At 46.2% G+C, this 23083-nt stretch overlaps 1 protein-coding gene across 1 annotated transcript in view; it reads right to left on the reverse strand.

Annotated features, from left to right (window-relative positions):
- LOC137613332 (pleckstrin homology domain-containing family G member 1) overlaps nt 1-1129 on the reverse strand; it is a 32831-nt gene extending 31702 nt beyond the window's left edge. The window contains exon 1 of the mRNA XM_068342466.1: nt 840-1129. The gene's annotated coding sequence lies outside the window, so the exon portion shown is untranslated. The remainder of the gene's footprint in view (nt 1-839) is intronic.
- Between the last annotated feature and the right edge of the window lie 21954 nt (nt 1130-23083).

Raw genomic sequence — 23083 nt, forward strand, 5'->3', positions numbered from 1 at the left:
ATATGTGTCGATCGTGATGTGTTTAATGTAACCCAACATATAGAGGTGATTAGGTACAATAAGAAACCCCCGAGGTCAAACCATGCCTCACCTAACGTCAGATCTCCTGCACCAAGTCCCAGAACATCCCCAGGATCTCATGGAGATCCGTTCTGGTTTTATATAACAAAAGAAAATGCAAATATTTGCAGGAACCCATCTAGGAGTTTTTGTGTAATCCTGTTGATCGTCAAATTCAAACAAACAAACAAACAAACAAACAAACAAACAAACAACACCGATCAGAACATGACCATAAAATCATTAAAAAACAAAAGCCTTGACTACAAAAGAGAAACGAACCTGTCCATCCCAGTTCGCCTGTGGGTGATCCAGTTAGAGCTCCCGGAATGGGGACGCAACACACACACACACACACACACACACACACACACACACACACACACACACACACACACACACACACACACACACACACACACACACACACACACACACACACACACACGTATAGAACACACACAAGTACACACACTGTCACTTTAAAAGGAATGAAGGTATATTAATGACATTATTGAAACAGTCCAATCAGACCGGACACATCCTTGTTCTGCTATGTCGAACGCGTCACGGGAAAATAAGTAAAAATGAACTTAAAAGACATCCAGACTGTGAAACAGGAAGTGCTGTTATCAACAGATGCACCATGACTTCACAACTTGCACCCAAACTGGGTCTCGAGGTGGTTTTGGAGGTTCCACCTCTGAAGTTAGGATTCAAAAAGAAGGAATAAACGTGTCGTAATGCCTCGTGAAGATGAAAACAACCCCAACACTCACCTCAGAAGCCACATTCCCACAATTATCCTTTCCTCGGCTGCCGGTATCCCGGTATCCTCTCATGGGTTAGATCCATGTCCAAACATTTAGAAGGTTACGTGCCCCGTCTCGGAGATGCTGACCGACTTGGTGAAGGAAGGTAGACTACCAGGTCCACGGTCCACCCCTCGATGAGGTCAGGATAGAGAGACACTGACAGGAGACGGAGAGAGAGAGGGGAACAGATGGAAGCAAAACGCAACTGAAACGACTGACCACTGGGAAAGGAGGGGGAGAAACTGGAAGAGAGGAGCTTGCACATCCCAGCAGCCCACTTCCTGACCAATTACTGCTGCAAGACTGCTCTCTCTCTGTCTCTCTCTCTCTCTCTCTCACTCTCACTCTGTCTCACTCTATCTCTCTCTTTTTTGTGGAGTGGGATCTTTGCAAGAACTGGAGGGTGGCCAACGCTGCAGGCGACGCCATCAGTGCCACTGATGAAGAGTCGGCAATCAAGAGTCAGTCTGGGATAACAGTCATCGGCGGGACAAGGGAGCGGGTGGGTTAAAGGGAAAGAGAAGAGCTGATGTGGAAAGAAAAGCAGGTCAGCGCAAGGATGACTTGTCTCGTCTGGCCCCAAAAACCAGGAGAAGTGGGGCGAAATGCATTTCGTATGTGTCTTTCTAGGTCTCCATCGGCCTGGGTATCTCGGACACGAGGGGCTGGGTCAGGGTGAAAGCTTAGACGACCCACAACAAGCCGGACCTGCTGTTAACGAGCCCGTATGAGCACACACAGAAAACATCCACGCCGGCAGTCATTGTGTGAGAGAGTCATTGGGTCATTGTTCTGCATCCTAACGGGGCAGGATGGAGGAAAGTCCCCTTTCTTAGAGCCAACGGCGATTGTTCCTGCCTCCTGGTAGCCAGGCTTCCTGGGATTGATAAAGTGGCTCCTGGCCCCCGTCAAAGCGCTGCACTTTCTCACTTCCATGTTTTCACCGGGCTTCAGTTTTTCCAGGGAAAACCAAACCAAACCAAAAACACTGCAAAATAAATGCCCCGAGAGCTCTTTAATCCATGATTGGTGGACACGCAACAGCTTTTAACTCCGCTGTCTGATGTCAACGACAGCGGTGGTCGATGCGGGTCAGCAGTTTGTTACCATTATCTTAACCCGCATATACAAACGCCTCCACCAGCCTTTGTAAGCTAACACCTTTAGAAACAAACAGCCCAGGTCGGCATCAAAGACGAGCCAACAGACGAAGAGCCTCCTGTGATAGTCGACACCTGGGATCTGGTTTGGCCGGGCCAGAAGACGGGTCAACATAATACCAAGAAAAGACAGCAGAATCATAGAAAATAGATGCATACTTCCTGAATTATTAAAATCTGCTACAGGTCGACAGGTCGACCTCTACTCTGGTCTTATGTCTTGATTGCAAAGAGATGTGAGACATGTCGATATCGTCCTCACAGGCATCATCTTTGAGTTTTCCAAGGGCCTTGTCTCAGGTCATACGGGGTATGGAACACCCTCCAGGGAGTTCTGGAACTATTCTGGGATCTATTTCTACTTGGACGTACCCAGAATTCTACTAATAGGAAGGAACCGTCCTGACCACACACCTGACACATCTCACCTGAGCTCCCTCTGGATGTCCAACCGTCTACCAAATCACCTCTGAGTCAGGAATTTAAGCATCTATGAACAATAAGTTTGTTCTTCATTTTGGTAGGAAACAATCCAAATCTGTTTATTTCTGGAAATTTTAAAGACAAATTTTTGAACGAGCTATAAAGCAATTTGAGAAAATGACCTGAAGACTCATGTTGTTAGTCACAGCTTTACACAAGTAGGTTAAGTCCAGCTGGTGCTGATGTCACGCTACCGTGTGATCAAGAGGAAACCAGTCATGTCCCATTAAAATAACACAACCCTATACAGGAAGGGGCTTCAGCTGGTGAGACGCTGGCATCATTAACGTGTTGACTGATGCCGATTCTTAGACTTCAAGTGGAACTGCGAATCGGATAGACTCTCAGCTAACAACAGGAAGAGACCCCACCACCACCACACCCTTCCCCTACGACCATTTCCTGCCCGTCTCCTGTTGCTTGTTTACAGATGGAGGACTCAAACAGGATGTGACATCATCGGGCAGGTGAATCACACTCATGTGATGGCTTGGTCATAGTTGTGTCACCAAAACTGACTCTTATCGTTATCTCCTCCACCCAGTGATACTCTGGTGGCGCAGGAAGTGTTGGCGTGAAGTTAAAGAGATCTTTGTTTGTATGATGTCATCACGGCGAATACAAGGAACTTTTATGTCTCACAATGACAACAAAGCTGATGATCAAATGGTGGTTTTGAATGGTTGGACATTAATTTGCATGAGCGCCTGAGTTCAACAAAAGTCATTAATTTAGGACTTGACAGGAAAAGAGTTTTGAATAACTTTTCGTTGAAGATAAGGGAACAATAAACACAGATTTCCCTTCGGTGATGAAGAATGAAACAGAAAGGATGTGGAAGACATTTTATTCTCAACCGTTCCATCAGTCGTTTTCTGTCTAATGATAAAAGAATTGAAGCTTGAAAGTGTCACCAAAACCTGCCTGGTAATTTTTGCAGCATAGAAGGAAATGGTTAAATTCAAGAAGGAGATGTTATTAAGAAGACTCATCTCCACGTTGGAGGTACCATCCCCTCAGGCAACCAATCATATCCCGCGGCAGTAGGTCCGACTCCTGATGGCAGCCAATCTAATCTCTGGAGCAGACTTTAGAACGACTAACTGATCCCAGACCGGCGCTCTAACTACGAATGGGACGTCCTGGTGAACGCATGTGCTCGACATTAACATTAAACCCTGGAGTTGAAACCGAAAAGGCGGGCCTCCGCCAAACCAGAAGCCGGAGCCGGAGCGCATTACGGCGAGGCGGCGGTGTGTGCGTCGGCGCCACACTCCAAGGACGACCGCGAGTGCGTTGGAGTGGGATAAAGAGGCAGGAGTGCGTGTTGGCAGGTTCCCTTTGACCTGCCGAGGCTTCACCCCCCCACCATATTCATATCAGGCTAATGCTCGGCCTTTCCCATGCCAGTGAAAACCCTGGAAGCCGAGCCCTCTCTTCTCTTTGGGGAACCTAAGATGTCACCGCAGACAAAAGGAGCCGTGAAAGCCGTCCAACTCAAGCCGGGGCTATTATTTACAGTACCAAAAGAACCCGAACAGTAACCCCCCCCTCCGAGCATCAGCTGTCTGCCTCCTTGTAATGCTTCTCCCATTTTTCAAATCCCTTCCTTTCATTTTTCTCCTCTCTCCCCCTCCCCCATAATGAAGCAAATAGCTGGTTTTGTAACCAGTAAGCTCAAAATTAGGAGTAAGCCCTAAACCGAGGTTTCGTCTGTCTGTGTTGAGCCTCTGAAAACAGGCAGGAGTATCCAGGCTGATCCCTCTGAGAGGAGGAACACTGTTTATTAGCTTTAAAAATAAAAGCCTGTGTTTCTCTCTTCAGGGGAATTCGGGTTATAATGATGCAAACCGGCAAACGGGCCGGTTCCAAACTGGCCAGCTCCAAATGGACCAGTTCCAAACCGAGCACCACAGTTGTGGTGTCGTAAACTCAAAACTAAACTTAAACTTGTGCCTTGCAGGCTACTGTAGTCCAGAGTCCTGTCCAACTGATGGCTTTTAGTCGCCGTGACAACAGGCAGAACCCGACACCAGAAATACATCTACGGCCTTCTGGAACTACAACAATTTCCGAGTCTGGTGTTTACAGTAAATACAGATGTTAGTGACAGGTCTTAACTCGACCCAGATGCGGCCAGGAGGAAGACGGGCCCCCGAAACACTTCAGAACCCCGCAGACGTCCTGACACAGCACTTTATACACCCTGGAGGAATGAAGAAGATAAAGTGGAATGCATCCACAATCCAACCGCAACCCTGGAAGCGTCCAAGTAAACAGAGAAGTTCTACCGCTGTGCTATATTTCATTGTAATTATTTTATTTGAGGTTTTCTACATTTAAGCAGTGCAGAATGACCACAAACCACTAGCATAATATTAGCACGACCGAAAAAAATGAGCACAGAGTGGCCAATCCGCCCTGAAAACACCCAAATGTAAACAACATTGTAGATCGATGTTGGAACACGATGCCCCGCCCCGCAGAGACTATGAGACTATGGCATAACTAGCTAACTAGCTTGACCTTAACTATGGTTTGATTTAAATATTATGTTAATTCAAATTTAAAGGTCTAATGAACAATTTTGTTATCAAAGAATCAGCTTAGCTATTATTTGAATTATTACATTTTAGCTAGGTAGGTAGCTAAAAATGGATTAAGCCATTCATTTAATAAATTTTTCATTACGTAAATCAGATTGTCGTTAAAGGTCTAACAAACGGTTTTGTTATCATAAGGTCAGAAACAGCTTAAATTGATACGTCTGAAGCCAACAGCTCGTTAGCTAGTTAGCATTGCTAGCTGACGAAAGACCACACGTTCACAAACGACACGTCAATCGTCCCACTTTGTGGTCACTGTCACCTTACCTCTCTCTCTCTCTGCTATCTGCTTCCAGCGTCACGTTTCAGCCAAAGTGTGCTGCGTGTGCTAATATAGGCCATTGAAACACACAAACACACACACATACACACTGACCTTTGACCTCAAGAAAAGTAGGTCAAACAAATGACTTTACAAACAAAAAAGTTCCTGAAGACGGGCGAGAATCGAACCCACCAACAATGAACGGTGGAAAAACGACTTTGAGTCCATTGTTAAATACACGAGGGACCTTCAGCAGGAACTGCTGCGTCAGAGAAACGCCACAAAAACACATGAGTCAGCAAAAACAAACAAACCGAGTCCGGTATAAATAAGGGGCGTGACGTAGAACTGAGCGGACGCCCAATAGTGACAACGTGCGGTCCCGGTCCGCATGTGGCCTGGATTCAGACTCGGAACGCCGGATGGAGGCGGAGAGGAGGTTCCTATATTTGTAGCGTCGTACCCCTTGAGGCCCCTGATCGAGTTTTTCGGGATTGGACTCCAAAACAAGGTGGAAAACATGTCCGCGTTGGGGATTTAGGACCGTTTTGCTGGTTTTGCGAACACCTGCCTAGCGCTCGATGCTTCCTCAAGTACAATTCCTTCACTTCAAACAAGATCACACACACACACAAAGAAAGAGCCCCACTCACGACGTAAGAGGCTATTTATACCCCACTTCCTTTTATTTACCCGGCTCATTGTTCACGCCACATCTGCTGAGGGTCGGGGGTACAATGGCTGCTCCGTCCAGCCGGCCATCACAAATATCCAATGTTTTGTTCTCTGGGCCCGAGTGACAAATTACAAAAAGCTGATGCCACCTGTTGGGCTCGCATTCCGGCGCCAAACATGCATTACTTCACACATGAACCGGCGCAGATGCCCAATATTCCTGTTGGCACCGGCGGACATTCGGATGATGACAGCTCATTACACCTCGTCTGTTTGGTGTCGGCTTCCATGCAACTAGAAGTCAGTGAAGGGCTTCAAAACGCCTCCGGACTCAGACGGACAAACCTGCTGGTTGCATAAACGCTCAACATCCACCCAACCAAGATATGCAATTACAAACACCGTCGTCCCAACTGGAGTTATTTCCCAACCGGAGGGGAAATGCCCAACATTGCCCTCGTTGGGGTACCGCAAACCTCAGGGGTGTTGGGACAGGCAACCACTACGATTTCGTTTTGAGAAGCGCAAACCCAACTCCAGGTATGCAAAACATGCAATTTAAATCTGACTTCCTCCCGAGACTCCTCCCATCGATGTCATGCGGACTTGTGGTTGGAGGATAAAACACGCATCCTTCAAACTTTTCACCAGGGTTCTGGACGGTCTTCGGTTGCTCCCTCTACATATTTCCCCTGCAGAGGAAACAGCCGTTTGTCAGCAGCTCAAATAAATGTTGTTTGTTTCCTGCTTGACGGGGATTTTTCAACTCGTTGGACGGATCTTTGACTCCGGCGACACAAGAGACGTGTTTTTCTGAGCTAAGCAAAAGTTTAAAAAAAAAAAAGAAAAGAGTTGGAGCTTGAGGTGTAGAAAAAGATGTGAAAAGCACTGATTGTGTTGGCAAAGCAGCTGCAGAGTCGTAATCTGAGCTACAGGATTGAGTTTTTTTTCCTTTGACTCAAACCGGTTGGGGGATTAAATGCGTTGGATTATCTTCACAATGCACAGAATGGCAGAAAATGCTTCATATCTTTAATCTCAGGGCAAAAATTTGGATTCAGATTTCACCTGGCGTCTTGGAAAGTCTTCAAACCAAGAGTTGGAACGTTCTACAAACCGGCCGTCCTAATCCGGGTGTTGCGGTGCGAACCTGGATTAGGACGCGGTTGGAACGCCACTCCGGTCCACACGGGGGGTTTTCCCAGCCAAACGCCACGGGATAATAAAACAAAGGCATCGTAGGGGGAGGTGTGAGCGCATGCAGGGGTGCGGGGTGGACGGAAAGCTAAAGGAACAGCTGCAGAGTGGGAGAGCTGGATGGATGGGTTGGGGGGGGCACGGGAGAAAGAAAGAGCCGAAGGAAAACGTGGGTGGGTAGGAGTGTGGGGGGGGGGGTCTGTCTCTTTTCTCTGTTACTGAAATAAATTACTTTAATGTCTGCAGCCTGTTCAAGCTGTCCCATCATTAGGACCCCCCCCCCTTCCCCAAAGTTCTCTTTAGGCACATACAAATTGACAAGCGCACAATGATACCGCTTAACCAGAAACGGCCCAGTATGGAGGGGGCAGTATAGACACAGTGAACCAGGAGCTGGGGGCGGGGCAGCTGGGGGGCGGGGCAGCTGGGGGTGCATGACCAGGTCGTACAGGTTAAACACCTGGTTTAAGACCGGGCCGGTCTGGAGATAATTCTTGCCGTTTTTCTCCGATGATGAGTCGTTTCTCCGCCGCCACCCGAACGACGACAACACCTGTCCTTTTAGCTGGCCCCACCCACCAATTTTCGTGGAAATCCTTCTGCAATTTTACCGGACAGAGGAAAACGTCTTATCGGTTTGCGCTCCAGTCTTCCAGTGAGCTTCCAGGAAGTCTGTCCAAAGATCCAAAAACCAACTGCATCCCTCCCCCGACTGGATTTTATGTTTATTAAGTCACAATTTTATTTATTGCTCTTTAAGTCATAAAGTAAAGCTGTAAAAGCGCCGTTATGACGTCCTTGACCCTTAAAATCTGCAGATGCGTTCATAGCTCCAGGCTATGTCTCGACAACCTCTGAGTAATAAAGTATCTCCGTAGACCAACCCAAGACTCGTTTCTCGCCTCATGTCGGAGTTGGTACGACCCGTTGACGGCGTCCGAAAACAGCTGCTAGCTCCCCCCAGCTAATAAAAAAAGAGCCAGAACTTCAAAACTAGATCTATTTTGGAGATTTTAAACAAGACGCCGTTTAGTCTCTATTTCAACAGAGGCTAAAATAAAGTCCGATTCGCCAGCTTCCTCGCCGCATATCTTTATTTAAATCAGCTGCTTCATCCCCTCTTCCGACTCTTCCTCCAGTTAAATAAATGGATGCCAGAAATAGAGCGTGAGTATGAGGAGGCTGTAGACATAACAACATCAGGCAGGAAAGAAGCCAGTCGCATGGATGGGGCCTTGGGGAGTAAAGTGGGAGGAGGTGGGGAGGCGCTGAGGACAACAATGGCACACATTCACATTCTGGATCAACCTGGAAGTTTCCGGTGGCCTCGTTATTTGGACTAAGTAGAACACGACTGGTGTGACCGTTCAGTTCTGGTCTCACAGCCGATTCGATCCTGAAGGTCGATTCCAACCGCAGGTGCGGCTGCATCCCGTTCGCGCAATTACTATCCGGCATCAGGATTGGGTCGGACTAGCGGTATATCAATGGTCTGAGATCTTGAGGGGTAATCTCCTGACCCAATCGCCTTCGTCATTCACACAGATTCATCCTCAGTCATCAGACTTTAATCTGGTTTATTCAAACCTGATGACATCTCGAGTTCCAGGTGAACCAAAGACCGACCCGCCACAGGAGACGGGAACACAAGCGGATTTAAACCGAATGAGGGAATAGGTTGAACTCACGCAACTTTGCGCAGGTGAGATGTGTAACGGGATTATCAGATGGAGTGAAACAATGAGCTGGATTCCAAACTAAATGGAAAACTGTTCCGACGGATTCCCAGGACCACTTCAGAGCAAAAGGAATTCCTGGTCCACAGGTGTTCCCACTTTGGAGTTCGCCAACATGATAAACTTAGCAAGGAATCTGGCATAAAAATGTCCTGAGTGGTCACGGGACATTCCCTGTGACCCCCTAACCCATCCTGGAATTCTCTTTCTCTGTCTTGTCTTTCCTTCCAGTGGGAAACATCCAACGGATCGTCATCGGACTATGACACCGATCGACACGATGGACCGATTAATAGTAAACCCAACGAGTCTCAATGAAACTTGGGAGCTCGGCTTTCAGTAAAACCGGATTTCTAGAACCTTGTCCAGTTCAGGAACCCATCCAGACATGGAACATGTTCTGGTTCCACCCCCTCTCAGGAACACCATCTTTCATATCTTTCGTATTTCAAACCCTTCATCATATTTACATCTCTGATTGGGCGATGGAAGGGAACGCTGTCCTTGCCTACGTTTGTCCTCTGCTCCGAGGATTCTTTTCACGCTATCTGGAACTGGAGACGGAGTATTTCAGTCTCACCCTGGCCCTGACCCCTGACCTTTTAGCCTTTAGCTCTAGCAGCCACAACCTGAAGAGAGTTGACGGGGGAAAAAAACAGTTTCCAAAATGGAACACAGCCACTGACAGTTGTTATGCTAACACGTGCTAAGGTGGCCTTCAGATGTTAGCTATCATTTCTCAAACATTGCAATTATTCTACTTTCAAACTTCGAATAAGTAATTTAGTAAATTTTTTTACCCCCATTCTAATGTTAGCTTAGCAGCAAGAGATAACACCAACTGAGCAACAAGTTTCAAGTCTTTTTTTTACTTTTAAATTAATTCTTGAATCGATACGGTGGATGGTTTCTTGGTGAGTTATGCTAACACATGCTAACGTAGCCTTCAGATGTTAGCCGTCATTTCTCAAAAATTCCTATTTCTTTTATTTTCAAACTTCAAATAAGTAATTGACTCACTGTTAACACATCAGAAGCCTTTCTTTATGGATGGTTCCTATCAGTGCGCTTTAAAATATTTTTTTACAGTTGGAGTCAAACTTTCCCTCTCCTCCCAAACCTTGTAATCAGACAAAACGTGTTTTCACTAAGTGGCAGCTGGAGGTACGGAAACATGATGATTTAAATCACAGCCTATAGGAATGTCTGCCGGAGTCCTTTACCCCACTGGGTTCAGTCTGGGACCTGGACCTGAAGGGGTGTCTGCTCAAATCCCCGGGTTAGTTAGTGTCTCCTCTGGCAGGTAGTGAGAAACAATTTCCTGTTAGAGAGGATTTTATCAGGGTGGTGAATCGGTACGCCCCGGATATATCCATGAAGACCTAAATTTAGCCCTGGACGCCCTACTTGTTAGCGCAGCTCACTTCCTTTTCCTGTAGGCACGGCCAGAAAAGGCCTTTCAGCTGTGCAGACAAAGTCGTGGTCGTTTGGTAGAGTCGGGTGACTATAGACGGAATGTTGCGGCTTCTTAGGACGGCAGGACCGTCTCTTCGCTCCTCATGTTACCCGATCTCTTTGGCTTCCGTGTCCTACAAACCTACATAAACTCCCCGGCTGACGAGAATAGTGTCATTCAAGACAACAGTGCTTTCAGGGGATCTGTGCACCAAAACCTGCACCGATTCCAAGGAAACAAGTGCAGAAACCAGAATCTCCTAGAGCCGGACCCAGATACCAATGAGGTAAAAATGACCACCCTAGGGTAGAAAAGAAATCATGAATCTACCCTGAACAATTGCTTGTTTTGGTTCATACCCAACTCTTCCACTGAATTCTCATGAAATTTGTCAACGAGCTCTTTAAAATGATGGACAGGAAGTGGAATGGTTCCATCCCCCTACCTGGATCGGTCCATCCTGAGTCCATTCTGTCCATCTTGGAGACTTCTTCCACCTCCCCCCTCCTCTTGTGGACTCCTTCACGGCTCAGCTCCCACATGTGACCTCTCAGCAGGAAGGACAGCCAGCAGCAGGTGAAAGATCATGACCCCGCCCCCCTAACACAAAGACCAGCATCCCCCCCCCCGCTGGCCGGAGTACCCAGCTCCCGTCCTGGACCAGGGATCAGAAAGACGAAGCTGACGGGCGATTAAGGTGCTGGACGACTGGATGGCGGGCACGCCATTGTTACTTTATTAGTGCGGCCAACCTGCAACCCCCACCTTATGTGGACTTCGGTATAAATAGGGCAGGTTGTGGAGTGATTTCAGTCGTTCAAGGCAGAGAAACATGATCCAGCTCCAGATCAAAGACGTCCCGCGGAGCCCCCAACCGACAGACCTCCAGTAAAAACATCCATCAGCCGGCGGGACAGCTGCACCTTGTCGTAAACCTGCCTGCCACCGCCGCCGCCGCCGCCGCCGTGGACCTGCTCACGTTTAAAGTTGGCTCCAACATTAATGATTTCAAAAACTGACGACACAACATTTATTGCACACATGTTAGCAGTTCTTGAGCGTTAGCTGTAGCATTAGCATGCCAAACATTGGTGTTGGACGGTTTACGGACAAATGTACCCCTATAGGCCTCCAGGTGACCGGACAGGAAGTCAGGAGGTCATCGAATCCGCGGAAACTCAGAATGACAGCAGAGGACGAGCAAACGGCGGTAAATCAGGTCTGATGGGACGCGACAGGAAAGGATCCGGTCTGTTCTGGGTCTAGCATTACAGGGTGTCACAGCGGGGGGTGAAGGTCGCCCCATCTCTTGTTATGTTCTCACGAGACAACAGTAACACCTGCCGTCGTTGTCCAACTGCGAGGTTAGACGCCACAGTGGGACGGTCCCATCCACAGAGGCTGGAAGTTCGACCTTTGACCTCTGTGCGTTCGTTGTCCTTTCGATGTCTTGTGCGCCTGTTTCTTGAATCTGGTTGGAAACCGACAGCAGGAGTGATTGATCGCGGCCTGTCAGTCGTTCACACCTAGCCTCGTGTTTCCAGCATTAATCATCACTTGACTGAAGTGATTCAGCGCCAAAGCGACCGCCGTGCCCCCAAACTTCACAGTTCGGCCCCCTCGTCCATCTGCTGCTGTTGTGTAACGGAGAATCAGCCCAAAGCAGCAGCGGCAGCAGCTGATTGGAACCTGACGCCTCCTGTCAGAAGATCGATGCCCATCAGAACGCTCGTTCACCAGGAGGACGCTAGCAGGTAGCAAGATCAAATTAAAACAGGTCGTGATGTCATCAAAGGAGCGCGACGTGGTCCAAACACGCGCTAACTCGTGTAAAAGTTATCAGCATCCATCATCCATCCATCATCCATCCATCCATCCATCCGTCTGTCCATCCATCCATCCATCCATCCATCCATCCGAGCAGAAACGGGCGCACATGATCGTGTTACGTCATTGTGCCATCACGTGATGATGAGGGTTCTTCAGATTAAGTAGTAAATAATAATAATAATAATAATAATAATAATAATAATAATAATAGTAATAATAGTAGTAATAATAATAATAATAGTAATAATAATAATAATAATAATAATAATAATAATAATAATAATAATAATAATAATAATAATAATAGTAATAGTAATAATAATAATAGTAATAGTAATGATAATAACCATTAAAAAGCAAATATTTACTTAGAAATTAATTCAAAATAATATTTTTGAATCTGCGTTACTTGGTTAAAAAAATAATTTGGCACACATAAATAAAAAAAAATCTTGTTCAAGTTTATTATTATGTGTTTGTCATTTATAGAAACTGAATGGATTCACCTGAGAAATAATGACATTAATAACTGAATTATGTAATTTTCTTGTTTTTGTAATTCTAAAAAAGTCCATTGAAAGTTTTTAAGAAAAAGTCAAATTCGGTTCTGATTTTCTAAATTAATAACAGTATTGTGAAATGAACAAAAAAAACCTGCAAATTTTCTGAAGGGATGAGCTAATTATTATAAAAATAATGAATTATGTAATAAATCTAAGTCCAGTAAAGATAAAAACAGACCATTTCATAACGGTTTATGCTCTTCAAACACAAAAACGACAGAACACTCTTGGAACCTTCAAAGCCAGATGTTCCAAACAAAGGTCGACTCCGAGTGACCTCTGTCGGGTCCCTGAAGGTCGTCTCACGTCAGTTCCATTCGTGTCCGGCCTGAGGTCGGACCTCTTGACCTAGCTTACGTAACATCTTTATGTGAGAAGATGGAATGAAAAACGGGAGTTGACCACGTTGGGATCTTTCTGCCGTGGTGTCATTATCCTGTTTTGACAGTTTGCTTTATGTCGCTGGCGTTCTGCTGTCGGATCGGAACATTTAGCCTCAACATAATCAGGTTTGAATCTTCAAGATCACAGAGGCAGGAAAATCTAGATTTCATGATTAGATGAGGCATCTATAGAGCCGATGTTGGACACTTTTGACGAGGGTTAATCCTGGTTTTGTTACCCAGACATTATCGGTAACCGATTCCAGTTTCCTCCCTGCATGCAAACAAAATGTAAAGGAAACCCTAAACCCACCTCGGCCCTCTGCTGAGCATTAAAACCCTCCGGTACAAAACGCCCGAATGGAAATCAGGTCGTTGCGATGAAACCGATGGGGAGCGAACATCACGGCGCGATTGGAGCCTTCATCTCGGGCGATGCTGAAGTCAAGGGGGACGCTTTGGTTTGTTGTGTTATTAAAAACGATCCTCCCGTCACGTTTTGATTTATACGCCTCGCGCCAACTGGAAGTTCACATATTTGGTCGCGACCTGAATGATTGTTCCACGGGGGATAAGGCCCGGTATCGCCTTTCCCGCAGCGAGGGCGACGTCATTGTCAACTGAAACCCCTGAAATCCTGAAAGTGATAAAGCCCCCCCCCCCCCCCCTTCCCTCAGGTAACAGCTGCACAGACAAACAATGCCGTCCTCTCAACATGTCAGCGTCTGGCCCTCCAGGGAAAGAAATTATAGTCCGCTAATAACTGTTTTTCACATACGTGTCGGGACACGCCGGCCGTTTTCAGTTCCGAAGTCCAAATAGTTTTGAGTTCAAGTATGAAGGTAGCGGTCGTGAACCCAAAGCAGCCTGAGAACCAGGCTCTACGGATTTAAAGACATGCACCTGGGTTCATTTGCATATTTATGGGCGGGAAAAACCTGTATTTTCAATCCTGACTGTCACTTTTTAATCTGGAACTAAATCCACCCCAGAAGAACCAGAAACCACCGCTGGACACACCGTCCACAACGGGGTCCTGCTGAGTAGGACTTTCATGGAACTAAGTGCCGAGGTGCGCCGGCGTCATGCTTGGAGTGTCCCACGCCTCTCGCCGGTATGTATTCTGGGGTAGGCTCCAGCAACCCCCGTGACCCGCAAAAAAAGGAAAAAGATAAGAAGAGGAATGAATGAATGGAACCAAGTCACAAGTTAAATAGGTTTGATAATTAGACCGCATTTTAGCATGTTAGCATACTTAGCAGTGTGGACACACTCAAACCAGTGTGGAGGACCAGGGATGGGTCGGTTTAGCCAGCGGGTGTCATTGTTTGCTAAAGAAACGTGACACTCTGGAACATCACGAGGTTCCAAAACTGTACGTTTATCCCTGATGACTCGAGCCGTGGGACGCCAAACGACTTCCTGACCTCCAGATAATCACTTCCTGTATTTAACGTCGTTGACGCTCATCTGATGAGGACTTGTTGTGATGTTTGTTTACGTACATGTTGTCTTCAGAGCTGCTTTCTGGAGAACATTGTTTATTATCTTAATGCATGGAAATTAAAATCTATAGGCGATCCGCTCGGTGCGTTTTGTTTAGCGGGTATGTTAAAGTTAGCATGCTTAGCTAATGTGGTGCTAATACAATTCTCTAGCTAATGGTTGAACCTTGAGACGATGACCTTGACCTTGAGAAAACTAGGTCAAGGTCAAATTTAAACCTTTGTACACTCAGGAATCGGATAAGATAGAAAGACGATGGAGAAGGCCAGTGTGAGTAAGACCGTAGATCAAAGCTAGTGCTTTGATCAGTGACAGTAGGTCAGAGCACTAGCTCTGATCTTTGACCTATGCAAGTAGGTCAGGGTAATTTTAAATTCAGGGGTGTTAGTTTTAGTTACATCCCGCCTCAAAGCGGTGATGTATTGTGACTGTCAGTGTTTGTTCGTTCGTCCGTTTGTTCGTCCATCCGTTAGTGAGTCCAGGGCCAGTGTGAGTAAGACCATAAATCAAAGCGAGTGCTTTGATCTACCTATGCACTAGCTTTGATCTATAGTTTGACTCACACTGGCCTTCTCCATATGCACTAGTCTATGCACTACTCGGGTCCTAGTTTTTTACCCTACCCTGAGAGTAGGTCAGGGTAAGTCGCGGGATGTTACAGTCTCTGACTGCCTTGTTGATCAGCGTTATTGATTGACAAATGTTGTCTGAATCTGAATGTATTTTTTGGCACAATTGGAGGAAGAAGAAAAATGCTATTTCTAGCCTTAAAGGTCAGAAAGACGGAGAAGATGCTGAAAATATCCAACAAAGGCCGTAACTGGAAGAAAGGAACCAGGACTCTACTGAGAAGGTTGGGTTTAACCAATCGCGACGTCTCAATCCAGATTAAATACATCACAGCTTCTGCTTGAAACTCATTTTGAACAATTTGGCATCAGCTGGAAACGTCGAGGGTTCTACGGGATTAACGGACGCTACCCCAAGGAACCCTGAACCGAGCAGGAAATGCCAAACAGGGTGTGTAATGCTACCCCCCATCATCGTGTGTGGATGTAGCAGGAAGATAATCAGGTCTTTGTGTGTGTCATGCTAAGTATAGCAGCATAACGCTAATTTAGAAGCCGCGTTTGCAGCGGAGGACGGATGCTTTCAGGAGGAGGACGTTTTGTTTGTCCACAAGACATCTGAAAAGTTCTACGACCGCTCTGGGGATAGTTTATATAGGATGGAATAAATTTGGTGCCGACAAAGAAACACGACAGATTTGGAGTCAATAAATTGATTTCTTGTGAACGTGAAAAACACATCCAGATCAGCCTTCGTGAACAATCATATTTTTGTCAAGAACTCATGAAGGACTGATGGGAAACACGTGAGGGTTTCGGGTCAGGGACGTGTTTTACTGACGGAGCGCGAGGCGGATCCATGCTGTCGTTTATCAGACGATAAACAGCCATTAGAGAATAAATTACACAGAATTTTCCAATTTTATTCCGCGATGAGGAAAAATGTCCAGAATGTAATGAATGTTTTTCCATTTAAAATCACTTTTTGAGAAGGAAAAAAAGTTGTACGCATGAAAGCACCTGATGGACTGGGTCTGGTACCAAAGATGGAACCATCGTTTCTACTTTTGTTAGCATTAAAAAAATCCTGAAACTAACTGGTTTAAAGACTCCGTAATTTATATTATAATCTGATATCTGTTGCTGGAAGCCCCACCCCTCAGACCAGGTTTGTTGATAGCCAATCAATACAGAGACCACGCCAACTCTCAAAATCAAGGTTACAGGAAGTTAAGTTTCCTTGTGGCTGCCGTAGCCTGGTCCCCCCCGCCCTCGGGAGTGCTTTTCTCACCCAGTCAAACATGGAGACAGCTGGTTGCTATCTAATCAGCACAGGAAGTAGCAACGGCGCGTCTGTCATTTCTGTCATCGAGCGTTTACAGTCCTACAGGAACACGAGTTTGTCTGTTCAGCGATCAACAACGAGGCGCTAGCAGGTGGTCGACAGGTGAACCGGCGGGAATCAACAAAATCTGAGGGTAATCATAAAAGTAGACCATTTATATAAATCTGTGCTTTTGTAAAAACAAAATACAAAGTTAGTTTACCTGAAGTGGAGACAAAAGACGACAGGAAACCATCAAAACCTGATATCGAGATGTTCTCTCTCGTTTCATCACAACAACAACAGGAAGTTCCTCTTTTACGTTCATTTGCACCAGTAGTGGATTCAGGCAGTCTGAGGGTGTTGTTTCCTGCTACTCATCTGCAGGCTGGTAGCTTGGTTTATGTGAAGCTCTGGCTAAACTCCGCACAAAGTTTTACATGGACGTCCCAGCAGAGTCATGAGCCGCCACCACCACCGCCAGTGTCTGGACTCAACGGGGTAGATTTACTTCATTCGCTTTAGAGCAATGGTTCCCAACCCCCAGGTTATGACCGGTACTGCGTCCCACAGAAAGATGCTTACCTCGGTCACATGACTACCTTCTTAAAGGTGCGCTAACACAGAATGCATTACCGCTAAACTTAAACTCCCAAGCTAGCACAACCAACAAAAAACAAATGTTGGCGTAACGTTACGAGAACCCAGCAAATAAAGTTGATACGGTTGGGAAGCGCTGGTTTAGAGCGTAAAACTATTATCTTTCCTCCATTTTCTCAGCTCTCCTGATTGGCTGTCAGCTCTTCTTCTGACTCTCATTCAGAGAGGATGAAAGCATATTTCTGGAAATGTGTGACAGCCTGACGGACGCTGGAAGCAGCTGGACCAGCGTTTAAAGGATTGAGTTTGTCTGTGTTCCAAAAGACAACAGCATGTGTGGAAATGTTGAATGTCGGCAAACCAGATGTGTGTTTGCAAAAAAAAAAAAAATTCACTTGCAGAATGTCTCACTTTATATTTTAGTGTATTACCAAAATGACAAAAGGTGATTTAGACCGGATCGGACTAGCCGACAGGCCCAGAGGTAAAGGTTCTCGCTAGAATAATCTAAAAGGAGCGAATACGTAACCGCGAGGCTCGACTCAACCCCCTCCCTCTGCTACATAGATAGCAAACAGATGGAACTAGGCTACCGCTTCGCTAAAGTTAGCGACGCAATTAGTTCACACACTAATTAGCTGTGAGAGGAACAGAAGAACATCAGATTTCCCCGGTGTCTGAAACCCGTTTCCCAGTCCTGAATGAGCGAAATGAGGGAAGGTAGGGAAGCAGCTCCTGGTGACACGAAGGTTTCATCAAACCGTTGATGCTCGCTTGTCGTAAAAAGGAATGACACGGATATTTTCACATTGAGTAATCAGAGCTAACTGGAACAACACTCTTGGTTTCACCGGAAACTGGTTCCCAACCCGTCGAGACGCTACGAAAGCTCGGAAGACGAAGGGACAGCACATTTTTGTGCCAGTAATTCCTTAGAAACCACTTTTTTTTAATGTATTTTCGTGATTATAAACTTTAAGGGTGGGTTTCCTGCTCCGAGTTCCTAGTTTTGTCAATCCCGATTCGGAAACCCCTTCAAACGCTGCCCACAAGCGCATCTTCGTTTTCCCTTCGCGGGCCATCCTTTTCCCAACATTCATCGCACACCCATCATTACTGTCTACCACAACTTTAACGACGACTAAACAACTCCAGCTGATGATGTTGCTAGGCAACAGACACACAATCTTGACGTGCAAAGGCAAAAACAGGAAGAGCTGGTGATAGTCTCCGTAGACCAAATTGTCTGTTTTTAGAAGCGTTCGAGGAAGTCGAGGAAGGTCTTCCAGGTCGTTCTGAGGAAGTAGCGATTGGACGTGGATCCATAAGGGAGTTATCTCATCATGCTAGCACAGCTAAGCAACAAAAAGAGTCCCCATCTTCCTCGGTTGTTCAGGAGAACGCTGCTTCAGCGTTTGGCCGTGAACCTCCAGAAACCGGAGAAACATCCGTTGACCTTCCGTCATCGTGGAGTCCAGAAGCTAACGAGTCACCTTTCATTTGTGGGTGAATGTTTTCTTTAAAGTTATGACATCGACTACTGCATGGAACATGTTCCAGGTAGGCCAGGGTTTTAATCCTACCCGACCTCTTCAACTCCAACAGGAACAAATGTGGTTTCACTTTAGGGCCTGGGATTTCCAGAAAAAGCCGCATTCCGATGTGGTTGTGTTTGTTAGCGCTGCTACCCGAGTGTAGCACTTCATCGGACAGGACAAGATCGTCTGAAAGCCAAACGCTTCACTCGCCAGACACCCTGAACACTTTAGGCTTTCATAACGGACACGAGTCACGAGGAGGTCATCGTCATACCGTCCACACTCCAATTAAACCCCCGCAATTTGAAACGGATCCTCCTGCTTATCTTCAAAGGTCTTCATTTGGGATCTGTTTGCACAGATTCCCTTTGACCTCATTCCCCGACGCGGTCACATGGTCAGAGCGAGGTTTACAGGCCCCGCTTGTATGGAAGCATCCCAACAGTGCAGCCAAACCCATACCAGTAAGGTGAGTCATTTTTTAACTTTTGTTCAGCGAGGTACATAAATCGCACATTTTCCCCAATCTGGGATTGTTCTTCCAGACGTTTGACTCACAAGAGCACTGGATTTGCGTTGTTGTTGTTTGAGGAAATACTCTGGCATCAAATGAAAGTGGGAGAGGCTTTTACGGAACATTAGCCATTCATGCACTTGTACTCCCCTGGAGGGATGGGATCAGGAATCTTTCACATTTACCAGAAAGAGGCGACGTCTGGAGGAAAGTGATCCAGATCTGAGGCCTCGGGGTGGAGTGCAGCTTAGCTGTTTTTCTTCTGACTGAATCTTTCTTTGCCACAATGCTTTTCAGTGTTCCCTTAAAGGCTTCAACCTTTTCTTCTGCGGGGGATTGAAGTGTCACTCCAACCCAGACGGACTGACGTTTAAAAGAAAGAATAAAATGTACCCAGTTCGAAGGACGGCTTGTTTTTATCTCACTTGGCTTCACGCTGCATGCTCATCATCCTCTGGACAGACGGCGAGTTTGTCCATTCAAACCTGGCCGATAATCCCAACTCTACCAATACTTGGTCTCAGCTTTTATTGCTTCATTCCTTTTTTTCGTGATACGCGTCACTGGTGTTGGGGTATGCTGGAAAATCGAAGGGCGTTTCGGAAGAGGTGGCATACTCTGGGAGATTTGGCAACCAAGAAACCCATAAACTTTGGGAAAGATTTTAATATATTTCCCAAATTATGCAAAAACTCCCACCAATATTTTGCAAAGGGGTGGGGCAGGTGGGCGTGTCCCACCATGGAGGAGCTTTGTGCGACATTCTAGCCTTGATTCTAGACATCTTTGAGTTTTTATGACCTTTGTGCCGTCATGGTGTTTCCATTATTGCTGTTTCTGTCCGCTGGATGCTCAACTTTATTACCTCTGAGGTTCCTTCCTTTTATTTCCTCCTCCAGGATTCTTTCCAGCTTTCTGGGATTTGTCAGGTATCGGAATCGAGCCACTGCTCCTTCAGAACAGAAGGATCCTAGGTGAGCTCATCCGGTCGGGATGCCTCCTGGTCTGGGATATTGGGGGATACCTCAGATAGTCTTGGGGGATCACATACCTCGGACAGTCTTGGGTTCCCCCCTGGGCTTTATGAGAAATATCATTGTGGTACCAAGCCAATCAGAGGTGGAGTAGGGTGGGTGTGGGTGTTAGGTTAGCTCATTTGCCCCACTTTACCAGAGTACCCCACCACCACCACCACCACTGTGTCCCAGTGGAGGACTCCATGTGCTAAACACAAAGTCCCCACAGTACCAGATGGAGGGCCATAAATCTCAGGCCCAAGCATACGCAGGAGAGTCCATAAATAGTGTAACAGTCCTGGGGGGTAAAGACATCGACGCCCCGGTTCCCTCGAGGGCCCCCGGGGGCCACCAGTGCATAACTCCCCCTATTCATTTTGTGCCACAGAGCCGCTTTATGGTTTTATTTACTTGTGAGTAAATCAAGGGGGGGGGGGGCCCTGAACGTCTTCTTCAGTGGTGGCGATGGGGGGGGGGGCGGCGATGTGGGGGTCGAACCAGATGCCTGGGTGGAGGATGTGATAAGGATGTAAACAAGGGCAGAAGTTATCTGACAGGAGCTACACCGCCGTCAGCGCCAAAGTAAAGGTTTCCTACGCCGTCCGTCGTCTTCTTCTTCTTCTTCTTCTTCTTCTTCTTCTTCTTCTTCTTCTTCTTCTTGCTAATCTGTGCCGTAAAACCAATTAGCTGCAGCAATCCTAAGTCACATACAGATGTCAGACCATGAGCGTTGATACATTTAATCCCTTCATTATTATAAAAAGGCCCTGAGCGCAGCCCCCGGACCGAGGGGGGTCAACCAGTTGTTCCGAGTGCATCTTTTGTGAACCCCCCCTTGAGGGAATCTATTTCTGGGGCACCTATGACACTCATCTGGACTCCAACAAAGCGCTCTTTCTCCTCCCCACCTCACGCTCGACTGGCTCCTCTGAATAAAGTCCATACCCCAAACCCCCCGCATGGCGTCACATGACGGCGCCCAGGAACACATGGGGGACCTTAAATACCATGGTGGGTGCATGCACACACCCAACATGGTAGGACTCACATATATGTGGAAACACACATGCAAAACTGTATGGAACATGTAGGATCTGTGAAACTAAGGCAGTTACAGCAAATCAGAAAAGTCTGAATGACAACACTGCCCCCTGGTGGAAGGTGGAACTCACGTTGGCTTTTATTTAAACCAAAAACTTTATTTACACAGAGTGGTTAAATGACAGCAGTTACGTTTTGTTTTTATTCAAAATGAAAAAATCAGCTGTCAAAAAATAATTTATTATAGAGTGGTTTAAAAAATGTCATAGTTTGGAGTGGTTTGAATTATTAACATATTTTGTCACATGCAGTTTTGGTTGATTGATGGAAATTTAGCATGAAAAAAAATTAATTTCATTCAATTGTATTGTATTTTGTTGTTTTTTTTCAAATGTATTTAATTGTATTTAATTTTGTTTACATTGCACATGATTTCATTGACATATTCATTCATGACATTCTAATATTTTTTAATGATAGAACTTTGAACAACTTCTCTTCGTCTCTTTTTCACCCCATTCGCTTTAAGAAACCTCAACCATTCTTTTTCTTCGAAAGCTCATCTTTTGTCATCTGTGAATTTCACACACAGGTTTTGGATCTCAGATAGCGTCGCCACCGTCGTCATGGGGAGGGATTGTTTGTGGTGGGCAGAGCGACTGGATCCAAACTTCACGCTCAGCCCAGTTTATCTTAAGCTTGCATGAAGACACATCCTGGATGCCGTCAGAGAACATCAGCACAGACAAGTAAGGGTTAAATTTCTAAAAGGGTTAAAATCATCTAAAATAATCAAATGTTTAGAGTTGGGAAAAGATTTTAAGTCTCTGTTTCGTTGTGTTCTTTCTTCTCCTACAGGTAAACCTCAGATTACGTCGTTTCGAGTTGTGTCGTTCTTGATTATACGTCGGTTTTCAAAAAATTACACAGAAAAATAAAAATTAACGTCTGTTTTCCACAAATACTGGAATCATATAATCACTAGTAAACCATTAAAAGCACATAGTATCATGTTACTGTACAATAAATCAGAATAAAAATATATAACATTACATTAGTAGCCTGTGGCAACCCCAGTGACCCAAGACAAGATGGAGACATTTTTTCTGTACTATATAAAAAATAAAATGTAATTGTCATCTTAAAATAGATTCATATTAACCAAATATTATTGTCCTCACCAGGGCCTCCTGCAGCGTTTGGTTGGTTCTGATAAGGAGGTGACATCATCACTTCGACTCTTATCTCTGCAGCCATTTAAAGGGCAGGTTCCCTTAGCGTGTTGTTGGACACGTGGGTTCTTACTTCTCTTATTTGACTCTTAAATACTTTTACCTAATCAATAATCACCATTAATCAAATGGAACCATCAATAGTCAGCATTAACCAGATGGAACCACCTCCTCTCCCCGCAGATTTGCTGAAGTCCGGAACAGGACGATGGCGTCCAACGTGGAACCGGAGACCGAGGCCCAGGACCCGGGCACCAGCATGGACCCGGATCCGGACCCGGACCCGACTGGGCTCGGCGAGACGGGGCGGCGGCTGGAGGACATGATGAAGACCATGGAGGTCCTGCTGTCGGACGTGTCGCAGCTGAGGAGTCAGTGCAGCAGCCAGGCCAGCGAGTTGATCCAAGCTGCGATGGATCTGAGGCAGCAGCAGGAGGAGCTGAGGGAAAGCTACGTGGAACTGTCCCGCGAGATGCAGGAGATCATGGACTCCATGGAGACTATGTTCTCCGAC

This window comes from Antennarius striatus, chromosome 19 (genome assembly GCF_040054535.1).
Source record: "Antennarius striatus isolate MH-2024 chromosome 19, ASM4005453v1, whole genome shotgun sequence".
Classification (NCBI taxonomy): Eukaryota; Metazoa; Chordata; class Actinopteri; order Lophiiformes; family Antennariidae; genus Antennarius; species Antennarius striatus.